General features: G+C 38.8%; 1 protein-coding gene across 1 annotated transcript in view; it reads left to right on the top strand.

Moving 5' to 3' along the window:
- Positions 1–14,598, top strand: part of LOC122791777 (glyoxylate reductase/hydroxypyruvate reductase-like) — a 451,435-nt gene that overhangs the window by 435,856 nt on the left and 981 nt on the right. The gene's annotated exons all lie outside the window — the stretch shown is intronic.

The raw sequence follows: 14,598 nt of genomic DNA on the forward strand, positions 1-14,598 counted from the left end.
ACAGGTTTAGGAAAGAAAGTTTCACAACTCATCTCCAAGCATTTTCTTTCTTTCTTTCTTTAGCACTGAAAACATCCTTGAATAAAAGGCTGGGACAGAGAAACTGGTTCTATCACTCCCCGGGACAGCATGTGATGAAGGACAGATGAAAATAAGAGTCTGGTCCAGTGAATGAGTGATTACCCCCCTAGAAAGGGAAAATTTCCTCCAACTGCCATCTGTAACCTTGATGAATGGTCTTCAGAACTCATTGGTCTTTAACTATTTGGTACCAAAGAGAAAAGTGGGGAGTCAGACTTTCTGGAAGGGAAAAGGGACTTCCAGGTTTGGAGAAGGGAACAAGGTCCCTTAAAGGAAAACCGCATCCACAGACTCAAAAAAACATTCTTTTCATCATGGATTGGTGTTTCCTACATTTTAACACCACTCTGGGACTATTTACTGGTTTTTAAATATTTTTATACATAATTTCTGAGTCTAACCACATGGGATCTGGCATCTTGAAGTAATTCCAATTGTTTAGTCTGCCTCTAAGTATCCCACAATGCAGTGCTTGTCTGAAAAAAATTACATCATGCAGGCCTCTTTCTTCCTAAAGCTGTTGTCACTGCATTGATTTTACATGCATAAAACTGACTGAAAGACAGCAGTGTATTTCATGTCATTCAATGACTACTTATAACACAAACAGTGCAAATGCCACAGAATAGACTTTCAAAGTGCTTTTTCCTGCTGCTTCTTTTGAGAATGGCTAACCTGCAGTCTTTTGTGAAGCCTGAGTTGTACTACTTTGACTGTCTCCCATCCCCCTTCACAACTAACTTCCCTAGCTGTCAAACTGCTAAGGGTAGTTTGAGCTGTTACCTGCTATGATTGACAGTTCACAGCATAAACATGACTCATGTACTGTTTCCTCATTCTAGCCTTTACTTTCTGTATGGGTAGGGGAAGGACCAGGGAGATGTGACATCACAGCAAGGGTAGGTTGTTAGGAGGGTCGTAGTGATGTCAGTTAGGGGAGGGAATTGGCCAGAAAACTACCTGTATTCATTGTGATTCATTTCAAGATTATAGGCTTCAGGATTCTGATAGTAAATAGGGGTAAATAGTAGAAAATAAGAATGTCTGTGCATAGATTAGATATAGGTCAATGGACTGTAAATGGATTAACAGATAAAATGAAAATGGATAGAGTGTGAGCATATCTGGTGAACACTAATGCACTAGTAGTGATTTTGCAAGAAACCCATTTAAAGAAAAAAGAACATGAAAATTTAATAAAAAGATAAATATGGGAGGATTTTATGCAGGCCTTGAGGGGAAAAGAAAACGTGAAGTAGCATTTCTTATAAAGCTGCTGGAGTAAATATAGATGGTAAAAGAGACAAATTATGCAGTTATGTCATAGTTAAATAAAACTCATGAGGAAAGCACATAACTTACAGTATATGCCCATTCAAAGTTCAAAATGCAAGGAATATGCCAAATAATTGGTAACATTATGCCCTTCCAACAGGAATTTTTAGTAGTGGCCAGAAAATGGAAAATAGTTTACAGTAAAGCTGATAGTATCAGGAGAGCCAAGAAGAGCTAAGATTTCATAGAATGTAGATATTCGGAAAATACTTCAATGTATTTGGATTAATGGATGTAACAACCAAGAACAGGGGTGAACAGTGGGTTAAATGAAGAGTCATATCAGTGAAATGGCTGATAGCAAATCAGAACATTATACAGAAGAAAAGAGTAGGGCGAGAGAAATGGAGAAAGTCATAAAAGCAGGTAGGTGACAGGAGATCAGGATGTATTGTAGTGAGGGCAAGAGAGTGGAGAAATAGGGAAAGGTAGGGCATGAGCAGATAATAGAGCTGCAGTGACAAATACGGTAGGAGTAATAGGAGTGGTATAGTGATAATGCATTCAGCCAGGTTTAGAACAGGAGCAGCTCCATGATTTACTTACAAATTATTTTAATGCACATTTAAAAGTCATAAATGTGTACACTAGAAAGAGCACTAGGGCCCTTATAAGCCTAGCCATGCAACCCAAATGTGACTCATACATTTGATTTATACAGGGAGTGATTTACTGACAGCGTCTGTCCATCAGGGACATTAGGCACCAGACCCCAGAGGTGAATTTCTTATTACCCATCCATGGGTCCAAGTTGCACTTAAATAGGGTTAGGGAGGAACTCTGATTCACATGGATGAGGAGCCTGTTCTAGAGAATGGAGATTCTCTGAGAAATATAATTGTCTCTCCAGCATGTCCGATTTTTGTTTGAGATAGTAGTTCTGATGCTTTTTTTTCTTTTGTGGATGTGCAAAAGGTTAATCAAAACAGGAATCAGGGATGCCTGTATGCCAGACAAAGATCACCTCTCTGAAGTTTGCATGATACCAAGTAAAGAGACAAGGATTTGAGGTGATCAACATAGAACATTATGTTTACTCCCTGTATTCTTTTTGTAAAGAACATTTTATGTACATTCCAGTTGCTGCATGTGTCTGGTCAGGTGCATACCACATGGGACACTATAATCTATGATGGGTATGATGAGGGCTGAGTACAGTGGTATGATGATCTCTCTGAGCCTAGATGCCATGCCTTTACTTATAACTTGAATAACACAGAAGAATTTTCTTACTACCTTGAACACATGTGGGTCAAAGGCTATGTTACTATTTACATGGGTTCCCACATCCCTGACTAGTGAATCAACGTTTAGGAGTGCTTTATTGATGAGGTAGTTACCCGGGAGGGAAGCTGACTTCCCAAAAGGTATTATAATGTATTTCTTGGCACTGAGTTTTAAGCCATGGCTTTGGTACAAATTATTTGTCTGTATTAGACCTTCCTGAAGGGTGTTCTCATCTCTGTGGGATTCAAAGAGTGCTCCCAATTTTTAATCATCTGTGAATGTTAGTCAGACACTTTTGACATTGGCTTTGACATCCAAGTAGAGGATGCCAAAGAAGAGGGGGCCCAGCATAAAGCCCTGAGGGATTCCACAGGTGACTGGCGTGTGGTCTTACTGATTCTAACCTCTTGTGTCTTATCTGTGAGCCAGCTAGCTATCCAGTGTATTATAAAGGGATTTATGCCTCGTTCTATATGTTTGTTAACAATATCCAAGTGGGTTACAGTATCGAAAGCTTTAGCCAGATGTCAGTAGGCACCATACTCCACTTTCTCTTCATCCATTGCCTTAGTGACCTTTTCAAAGAGGCCCACCAAGTTCAGTAAGTATGACCTTCCTTTGAGAAAGCCACACTGAGATGGCTCCAGTGTCTAGAGGTCTCCTGTGTCCTTACTAATAACTTTCATGATAATTCTTTCCTTAGCTTTTTAAATAAGACTAGTCAGACTAATGAGTCTATAGCTTCCAGGATCTGTTGAAGGTCCTCCCTTATGAAGGGGGATGAATGTCACAGTCCTCCATTCATGTGACACAAAACCTGTTTTAAGACTACAGTTAAAGAGTGACTCCAGGGATCCTAATGAATCGTATTTTAAACTGTTCAGGAAGCATCCAAGGATGTTACTGTGGCCCCATGAGCCTCTGTTCTTGGCTTTAGCAATCACAGCCAGTATATACTCCCTAGTTATAATTGGAGAGGTTATATTTGCAGGTATTTTTTCTGGGGGGGGGGGGTAAAGTTGGAACTGAATTTTTCTGCTGACAGTTGCACTATATCCCCAGGCTCAGTGAATGAAGCACCATTAACTACCAGTTCAGCATAATACCATGAGGCCATGAGGTTTCTGACATAGCTGAAGAAGGCCTTAAGGTTATCTTTCACCTGGGAGGCTATCTTAAACTCAAAGCTGGCTTTGCATGACCTAATTATTCTTCTTAGCTGCCTATTTAATATCTTGAGAGAGTTTTTATCTTTATGGGAATTACCCTTCCTCATTTTTGCCTTTATTGTATATCCTGTTTAATTTGGGATGTCACCAGGGCAGTTTGTTTGTGGGGCTAGTTCTGGTCTTACTTCTAGATGGTACAGTAGCCTCTATGCAGCCATTGAAATGATAAATTCAGTGTAGGGTGCTGTGTTCTTGGGGTTTGGAGGGGCATTTCATTTTGACAGACCACCACTTAATGAAAGGCAGTTTGCCTTGGAATATCTCTTGCTACTGGTTTTACTGTGGTTACAGAGTTGATTTTGATTTTGAAGGAGACAGCTTTATGGTCAGACCTTATCAGGGAGGATGAGACATTGGGGGGTGCAGTATTCTCCCATATTGGTGAGTATGAGGTCCAGAATGTTTGAGTCTCTAGTGGGCATATTCACTATTTGGTCTGCGGGTTTGTATTTACAAAATCCAGAAATCTCTGTGCCTGTAAATTTGAGGCCAGGTAGGATTCTCAGTCTATAGATGGTAATTAATCCCATGAGTGGGGTGTTAACGCTGGATGGTAAGTGTCTCCAGTAGGTCCAAGTATACATTGTGAGCGTCTTGGGATATGAAGGGTGGCCTATAGCTGGCTAGGATATGGTATGGAATTAATAGATTATGTTGACCTACACATGGAGGAACTCTGAGTCATTCTGTTTGACCGCCATAGAGGTGTGCTTGCTACTGATATATATTGAGACATCTCCACCTTTAGCCCTTGTCTGTGCAGCTATTGGTCTAAAAGCGTGGAAGGCACTGAAACCTTGCACTTCTGGGCTACTGTCTGCTGCTTTAAACCATGTCTCAGTAACTACACTGACATCTATATTCTTAAATGTAAGAAGGGCTTGGAGGGGGTGTAGCTTTTTGTTTAGGCTCCTGGCATCAAGGAGTAACACCTGTTTTTACTATGTCGGTAGGTTGCCAATTTGGCACTGCCTAAAAAAGCACTATGGGGGGGTGTATAAAGTTTAGCCAGCCTTTGAAAGCCTAGAGGGACAGGAGCAGATCATCCTTGGAAAAGCATTGTAGTATGATAGCCATGACTTCCCAAGTTGACAAATATTGGATTCCCATAGAGTGACACCATAGAAACCAGTTGTTGAAAACATTCATCTTTTGCTCACATTGTGGCATCATTTTAAGTGATGGTAATATGCTGCTCAATACTAGGTTCATACCAGCCTGAGACACACGATCTGAGAGCACCATAACATTATAACATCTCTGTCTTCATATCAGCGAAGTACCTCTCATGTCATTTACACCTACATGGACTATGACAGAATCATATTGGTACCTGTGGTGTAATGACTTGAGTGTGTGCTTGATTTGGTGAATCCTGGCTCCAGATAAGCAATTAACCATTATCTTCTCCTTGTTCAGCCTGGTTAGAGGGGCATCAGTATGTCTTACAATGGAGTCCCATATTATGAGAGTCCTGGGAAGTGTATTTGCTTGCCTTAGGGGCTTAATGTTTGGGGCTACACTGAAAGTGACTATATATGTAGTATTAGGAGTTTTTTCTGAGGCCTTTTGGCTTGTTGATGCTAGCTTTGCCAGTGGGTGGTCTAGATGACTGTTGTTTAGAAAGATTTCTTTTACGTGCCTCAGCATACATTAGTCTATGTATGTGCTGTGATCTATGTGAGGCAGGTGTTGTGTGCATGGTTTGGACAACTTGATGTGTGCTTTTTTGTGAGAGTTTGGCCATCAGTGCCATTATGCAAGTACACCTGTCACATACCGTGTCTGTTTCTTTAAGAATTAAGTGGTTGTTAGTAAACATGAGATAATTGCTACATTGTGTCAAGATACCCATGTCCACCAAGCTGGCTACAGAGAAGTTAAGATATTCTATATCCGTGCTGCTGTAGTCCTTTGAATGGTGAGCTACAAGGAGGTGGTGTATTTGGGTTAGAAGACATGTATTAGGGTAAGAAGGTGTTTTTTGGGTGCAGACTAATAATATTGGGGCAGATTATGCTAACCATTACTGAATTCTACTAATTCTATAGGTATTGCCATTCAGTGCCCAACTAGCTGCTGTAAGCTTGTCAGCACACAAGGTATATGCTAGTGTAGCTCCTATTGTATTTCATTGTAGAAATAATAGACTGTAGTTTTCCATTACACCACAAGGTGGAGATCCTTTTGAGGGATATAAAAGACAATTTCAAAAGTGAAAGAGGGGTCTGGAATACTAGCTGAAGGAGGGAAGACTAAAACTGGTAGCTGTAGGGAAAAAGTGCCTTGCAGCATGACTGGGTTTTCTTTCCTACTGCTTTGGCACAGGGAAGTGAAGTAGCAGATTGTGTCTGTTTTTTGCTGAAATCCTGGATGATGGTATTTTGTGGAATCAGGAGAGAAGTCTGTAACCAGTAGTTCCACACATGCATATGATTCAGCAAAAAAAGGAGTTCTTGGGGCCTAGTACAGAAGCCATATATGATTACCAGAGTTCTGGCAGGTGATTTTTCTACTTTTCTCATCAGAGGAACCACGGTGCCTGGTCACTAGGATATTCACGATAGAGTGGTGAGAGGCTCTGGCTATCATTTTATATTTTTATAAAATTGTGGATTCCCTCCCCCCTAAATGCTTTGTGGATTACAAATAACTGGGATCCATATGAGCTCCAACTTGGGCCCCATCATGCCGGCAGCTAGACTATAAGTAGTCACTGGCCAGTGAACAGGGTATAATAGAGTGTCTCATAGTTGGGCTGTTTAGAATTGATCAAAGGGGTAGATGGTGTTAGTACTGCTAAATGACATTGCATTCTCTCATATTTGTATTGTGGCATTTTAAATCTTTATTGTTCAATGATAATGCATTTTGCCATGTTAGTACTGCTGCCTTAAAGAATCTTTACTGCTCAATGACATTGCATTTTCTCATATTTGTATTGCTGCATTATAAATCCTTATTGCTCAATGACATTGCATTTTGCTCATGTTAGTACTGCTGCCTTCAAGAATTTTGCTGCTCAATGTCATTGCATTTTCTCATATCTTTATTTTTGTATTATGACTCTTTTATTGCTTAATGACATTGCATTTTTCCTGTGTTTGTATTGCTGCATTATAAAGCTTTACTGCTCATTGATATTGCCTTCTTTGTGCATGTTTGAATGTTAAGACCTTCTTCTGTTGAGTTCTGGGGAAGAGGGTGAATCTATGTTTTCATTGCATGCATATCTCACCTTGCCTTATTGCTAACTGGTGCACTGTTGAAATAATTTGTTTATGGTTATGCTATTGCCTTTTTAAACTAGATGTGTCACCTATAATAAAATCTGTCCCTTTTGCCGCCTTGGTGTGTTGGGCCTAATAGGGGTGTCACCAGAGACAGGTAGGAAGGAACCCATATCACTTCAGCTACAACTGCGGGTGCGCTACACTATATATTTACTACTTTACAGGGTACACTTTTATGGGCCATTCTATAGAGAAAATTTGTTTCCTAGTTATTTGCTACTGTAAAGGGCACTGCTAACTGCCATTTTAGGTAGGTTTTTCCATGCTTTGGTCACAGAATAGGAATAAAGGCTTTGCCCTGCTGATAATTTATTAGGTTTATGAACATAGATAAATTGTTTGTCCTCTGAACTTTGGAACCTTTTTGGTAGGTAGCTGTGGAGTATAGAATTGAGAGCAAAGCAGGAGTTGGGTTTCTGTATTTTGTGGGCAGTTATGAGTTGTAAATAACTAAGATGGTGTGGAACTTCAAACCATTTAGGAGATCATAGGGCAGCACAGTGATGGGTATAATAAGCCTCAGTAGCTGCAAATGTATCAGTTTTATTGTAGCATGATTCAAGTTTTGATTTTAGTGAGATATGGAAGTTTGTGAGAATAGGAGCTCTATATACAAGTGAAGGTAATAGGAGTTGACGAGGGTAGTTTAGGTAGATTTATTTAGAAAATGTTTATGCCTGTACAGCATGCCTAGTTTCTGATGAGTAGTTTCTGTATACTTTTTTAAAACAAGAAACATCTTTATTAAATTGTCACGTATAACATAGGCAATTGTACATTTATGTAAATGAAAATAAACATACTGACATAATTTTAGTTGCAAACATTATACATCACAAACCATATTGAAATAATTGCAGGAATAAAGTCCTCGACTCTGGATGAAGTAACCAGCTATAATAAAGAAGAAACAATAAATAAAATAAAACTTGCTGGATACACACGGCACGTAACTCTTTATTAGAAAAAATGTGAGCGCTTTCGCAGAGTCCTCTCTGCTTCATCAGACATATTATAGCAGTTAAAACTTCATTTAAATAGTGATGCATCATGGTGTCAACCAATCAGTTCCATGTTAAAATCAGTAAACCAAATAATAACGTTTATGGTATAAAAATATAAATATAAATATATATATAAATACACATAAAAATAAATAATAATTATAGTTGCAAACATTATGCATCACCTACAATCTATCCAGACTCCAGTCATTGTCAGTCAAACATTACATAGATCATTCAAATCATGCCCTCTTTTAAACCTCATTCCTCCTCTGCATGTATTGTTAATACAATTCCCATTTTTTCTATGTAATTTGTTCCTACCCTTTTCTAAAGATCACAATTCTAGTTGGTTTATCTTTGTTACTATAGTCACTACTTCTAGTAAAGTTGGTTTAGACTTTGATATCCATTTTCTAGTATTTCGTTTTTTGGCAGCTGTCATAATTAGACTCAGCAAGGCCTATGTCTATGCAATTCTAATTCTGTATCATAGTTCAAAAAATAATTTCCTTAGTTATATGAATTTGCTTACCCAGTATCTCTGACAGAGCAGTTTGCGGGGCATCTTTAAAGTCTGCCAACTCATTATACTCCCAGAAAATATGTTCTCAATTGCTTCTTTCTTCCCCATCACACCTCCAACATTTGCCGTCTAGATGAGGAAAAATTCTTTGGAGTCTACTTGAGGCATAAAAATACAAGCAAACACTTCCAAAAAAAGATCCTAAATTGTCTAGATTTTGCTGCATATTTGAGAGACACGTATATATCCCTCATTGTTTCTTTGTAAATTGCTAATCCAATCTCTCCTCCCAATCCTTTCTAACCTTCTCTGATTGGTTCTTATAGTTATCATGCAGCAATAGTTTGTATGCTGTACTAATTATCCCTTTTTACCCGCAGCTTCTGTTCTAGATTCTACTAAACACTCTACCAGTGCTGGTCTTTCACGTAGAAGCTCCCTGTTTCTTTCTTTTTGCCTACACTCTATCAATCATTGATAGGGAAGGCAATCTCTAGTCTGCAGTTCAAATACATTCTTATTTTTAGGGTGACATTTCTGTCTAAGAGAGCCTGATCAAGCATAGATAACACTAGTTCCAAATCCATATACACAACTTTTGAAACTCTCCTGAATTACAACAGTCATGTGGCCACATCAGAATTAATAGACAACACAGCTACAGCAGTATTAAATGAGTCAGTCCTCTCCCACAAAAAAAAAAAAAACAGATTGAACAACATCGGCAGCAGTAATAAATTCAGAGGCCCCTTCTCTCCTAGAAGGATTAAAGGAAATTAGGGATATCAGCAGGATTAAAACACTTGACAAACCCAACAAAATTAACAACTTAGAGGGCTCTTGAATGCCCTGGTTATGATAACATTATTACACTACTGTACAGTTTAGAGCAAGACAGTAGGATTAAAATACAAAGGCAAAGATGATGTGAGATTTTACAAAGGTGGATTATGCTGTGCTGAGGAGGAAGGTCCATGATGAGTTAAGGAATGGGGAGCAAGATGAGGGAGTAAACAAGCTACCAAAGTAGCTCAGGGATAGAGTACTCAGAACTATGAACTAGGATGTGAGGAAAAAAGCAAACATATGATAAGGCCAATGTAGCTACATAAGAATGTGAGGCTAACAATTATAACAAAAGATAGGGTCTACAAGAAGGAGAAAGAATATACAAAATGCAGGATCTGCATGAAGGAGAAAGTAGGTAGGAGATAGAAGAGGAGCAACACAAGGAGGCTAGTAGAAGGGTAGTGAAGATGGTGAAAACAGCAAAGGTAAAAGCTGAAAATAAATAAACAGGACTTAGCAGAAGGGATCAAAAAGGGGAAACATTTTTTTTTTCATGTGCATAGTAGATGGCAGAAATGGAGTGACTGATGAACATGACCAACCAGAGTGAAGAAAGGAGAGCTGATGGTGAGGCAGCAAAGGTAAAAGTTAAAAAGGAGTTAACAGAAGGGATCAAAAAAAGTAAACAATGTTTTGACTCTCATAATAGAAAAAAAATGGAAGAATGGAACTTGCCAGGCTGAATAGAGCTAGGAGAGAGAGAGAGAGAGAGAGAGAGATCACAGAAAACTGGGAAATGCCACTAGTTCTGAATAAATACTTTGCTCGGTCTTCAAAAAGGAAAGCAAAGGAAAGGTGCTGTTTTGGAGGGGTGGCAGGGCACAATGGGAGGACTGTGAACAGATGCTAGGATAGAAAAGGAGGAAGTGATGGTGGAACTGGCTGTCTGTAGGAAGAATAAAGCAGAAGGACCAGATCGTCTGTCTCCCTCAGTCCTTAGAAATCTGGCCAGTGTGCTGGAAGATCCCTCCCCCCTTTCTCATGTAGATTTTCTACAGATGTACAAGGAAAGGTGATGAAATAAGAACAGGAAGTTACATGCCTGTCAGCTTAGCAGCAGTGACAGGGAAAGTCCTGGACAGAATCCTAAGGTGAAGACTAGTAGTGTTTCTAAAGGAAACAACCAGGACTTCAAGGCCAAAGAGAGTTGTCCAGTAAATCAAATTCAGTTTTATGACTGGGTTATGGATGAACATGAGAGGGAAGTGGCAGTAGCTTTGGTCTATCTGGACTTCAGCAAGGCCTTTGACTCTGTCCCACAAAGGATACTAATAGGAAAACTCAGGAAGTTGGGGTCGACCACAACTCTCGACCTCTAACTGCAAGAAATATGGACAAAAACAAAAATAACGGAAGAGGGCAATGGCCCAAAAATCAGGAACAAATTTTAGTTATGGTTCTTATAGGCTCAGGAAGTTGCTAGAATTCCAGGTTTTGTTTTAGCATGTTTTTTCTGATGGTTATGAAAAATGAAACTAAAACGTATGTCATTATTTAGTGACTTCAGTCATCAATGACTTCCCAGAAAACCACAGATTTTATGAGGAATGGATCAAAAATATGAGGCAAAATTCTGGATACTTGAGAGATATGGGGTCAACCAAGTGTAACAAGTGTTATATTAAACAATATAGACCAATTAGCTTTCTTTCTTGTATGAAAAAGGTTATGAAATGAAATAAGCAAGGGACTAGTTAAAACTGTGCAGCATATCTGCACACTGAAGTGTTCAACCACAACATGTAATTTTTACTTCTATAGAAATGTTGTAGTATCCTTAAATGAGAATTTATAGAAATATTTTGTTATATAGTGCCATCTCTGAAACTGTTTGCGTGTGTGTGCGTGTGTGTGTGTGTGTGTGTGTGTGTGTGTGTGTGTGTGTGTGTGTGTGTGTGTGTGTGTGTGTGTGTGTGTGTGCGTGTGTGTGTGTGTGTGTGTGTGTGTGTGTGTGTGTGTGTGTGTGTGTGTGTGTGTGTGTGTGTGTGTGTGTGCGTGTGTGCGTGCATGTGTTGACCAGGTAAGTGAGCTAGCCCAAGGACCATTTTCAGTCCCACTCAGACCACAGACAAATGCATATATGAAAAACACAAAAATATATGCAGGATGAACTGAAACTGAGGGCTCATCTAGATTACCAGAGTCAAAGATGGTTCCAGCAGAAATGGTTTAAGGGACCCACATCAGCAATAAATAATTCAGAATACCTTAGCATGATTAACTGAATCAGGATAATACAGTAAGATTTTATTTATTTATTTATTTATTTATTTATTTGTTTGTTTTTTGTTTACACACTAGAGCCCTGATCTCCATGACCCTTTTTCAGACTCAATGTAGGAGCAGTGTCTGGTTAAGTGTCCTGCAACTGGGTTTATTGGTTACAGGTAGCCAATGGATAAGATTAATTGGGTCAGTGTGGCCCCTACCAGAGTATATGGAGTCAAGTGGAAAACAGCAGCATTAAGCCATTGAACAGGTCAGACCTCCCAACCCCAACCATCATTAATAGATTCAGGTATGCACACTGATTTTAGTGAAGAAAATACCCGTGCAGCAGGATTAACTGAGTCACAGGAACCATTTCTGGGTGTATTTATTGAAATTTTGAAGCCGCTTGCTTCCTGATAGTCACCTCACAAAACTGAGTTTAGACTATGTGTTGACAATCTGAATTTAGTTTTCAGTACAACAAGAGAATCATATGGATGCTTTGAAGGATTAAATGAGTGAGTGGGCTTCATCAGGGAAAGCTTAATGAAATCTTGATCCTCACTATTTGGTAGCCACCTACATAATTTCATATATCCTGTGTACTCCCACTTTAAATTTATTTTTCTGTGCAGCCAGAGGTATTTTTGAATTTTAAAGGAACAAAAGATTTTTATTCCATTAGAGTCATTGTTACCTATTTGTTATGTTAGTTACACAATGTTGCTGCAGAAGTTTGTGTTGCTTTGACCAATATTTTAACAAAAATATTAAAAAATTGTTATAGTTTGGGGTCATCTTGAATAAAGTTGGCAATAACAACTTCAGGATTTACTCATACCTAAAGGCAACTATGCAGCAAACGAGTGTAGAGTGTAGAGATGACAGGGATGTAGGAACTCAGTGGTCAGAGTCTTCAGTCATTATTTATTTATTTATTATTTTATTTATTTACATTTGTTTACCAGGTAAATGTCCGACTGGGCAAAAATAGCCCATTTTCAGCGGAGACCCATGGAGAAAAGCTCCAGTACATACACATAGTTATACAAAGCAGTAAAAACAGGAAAATATGGTAACATGTTATACAGTTACTTGCAACTATAGGTTCTAAGCATATACTTCATTACACAGTAAAACCAGTTACAAAAAACATTTTTGATCATTGTTTAAACACACTTATTTATTTATTTTTTTAACAGAAGGATCAATTGATTAGGTGGTATCTCCACCAAGGAGGATATGAGAGCATGTTGAGAAGCAGAAAAAAAGGAGGACAGAAGTAAAAACAAGTTAGTCTGGAGGAGAGCAGGAGCATGTCCAGTGAGTCAAGAAGTGTTATTTTAGGGCCTGCTTGAAATTATGTGTATTATTGATGGCTAGTATATATTGTGGAAGAGATTTTGCAACAGTATAAGGAGTTACCATACGAGTTATGAGATATGTTAACTTTGAGTAGTACCTTATCTGCTGACCTAAGAGATTTAATATTTGTATATGGTTGGACAAGGTCCCTTAGAGCCGGGCAGTTATCTGGTTTATACATAACTGAATGGGTGATTAATAGTTGATGTAGTATAAGTAAGTTTGGGAGTTCTACCCAGTTAAGTTGATGAAGGGCAATACAGTGGTGTGTTGTTTGAGGGTGGTTAGATGCAAATTTGGCTATCTTGTTGTAGCATGATTCAAGATTATTAATTTCTGTTTTGCGAAGGCTGGTAAATATTTGTAAACAGTATAGTAGTGAGGAAGGAAGGTGGCTTCTTGCTATTGCCAGTCTGGCATGGCTGATAAGATAGGGTCTGGCTCTGCAGAGAGTACTGAGTTTTCCATGTACTTTTTTGATTGTCAGTGCTATGTGTTTGTTGAACGTCAATGCATTGTCAGTAGTGACCCCAAATAGTTTTGTATGTTCGACAGGTTCTATTTTAGTGCAATTGGAAGAAAGGATAGTAAGAGGAGGTTGATTGTTTAGAATGGAAACATTTGAGAACACATTGAGTCTAGTTTTATTGGGATTTAGTATAAGTTGATGGGCTGCTGAGTTTTTTTCTTGAAGCAAGTTAGTATTGGGGAGCAGAGCAGATGAGGGTGGCATCATCTGCGTATTGTATGATATTGGCAGGGGTAGCAGCTGAGTAGAGGTCATTAGAAAAAATAGTAAAGAGTAGAGGCCCAAGGATCGAGCCTTGAGGGACTCCTACTAATATAGGAAGCTGGGGGGAGGGTTTGTTATCCCATAAGGTAGCCTGCTTATGATTGGAAAGGTAGCTGTGGAACCAGCTTAGGACTTCAAGGCAAAAATTATAAGAGGCCAGTTTATTTAATAAGATTTGATGAGGTACAGTGTCAAAGGCTTTTGACATATCAAGGAAGGTAGCAGAGACAAGTTGGTTATTGTTTTTGATCTGATTGATAGAGTTGGTAAAACTTATAAAGGCTGTATTAGTACTGTGCTTGGGCTGAACGCCATGTTGTGTATGAGATAATAGGTCATTCTTCAAGAAGTAGCCTAATATTTGTTTGTGGATACACTTTTCTAGTATTGTAGCTAGGGGTGAGAGAATGGCTATTGGTCTATAGCTGGATATATCTTTAGAGGATACTCCTTTGTGAAATGGGATGATGTGGGATATTTTCCAGAGGTGGGGTACATACTGTTCAGAGATAGAATGATTAATTATAATAGATATAGGGTAGGCAATGGATGGGGCAGCTAGTTTCAAAAAGTCTCCAGGTAGCTGATCATCATCAAGAGTGCGCAGTTTTACCTTTGTAAGTAGGTTTTATATGAAACTTGTTTGGATGGGCTCAAATTTGAGATAGGTAGGCAGCTGGGTAGA

Source organism: Protopterus annectens, chromosome 17.part0, assembly GCF_019279795.1.
Source record: "Protopterus annectens isolate FY-2018-M chromosome 17.part0, PAN1.0, whole genome shotgun sequence".
Classification (NCBI taxonomy): domain Eukaryota; kingdom Metazoa; phylum Chordata; order Ceratodontiformes; family Protopteridae; genus Protopterus; species Protopterus annectens.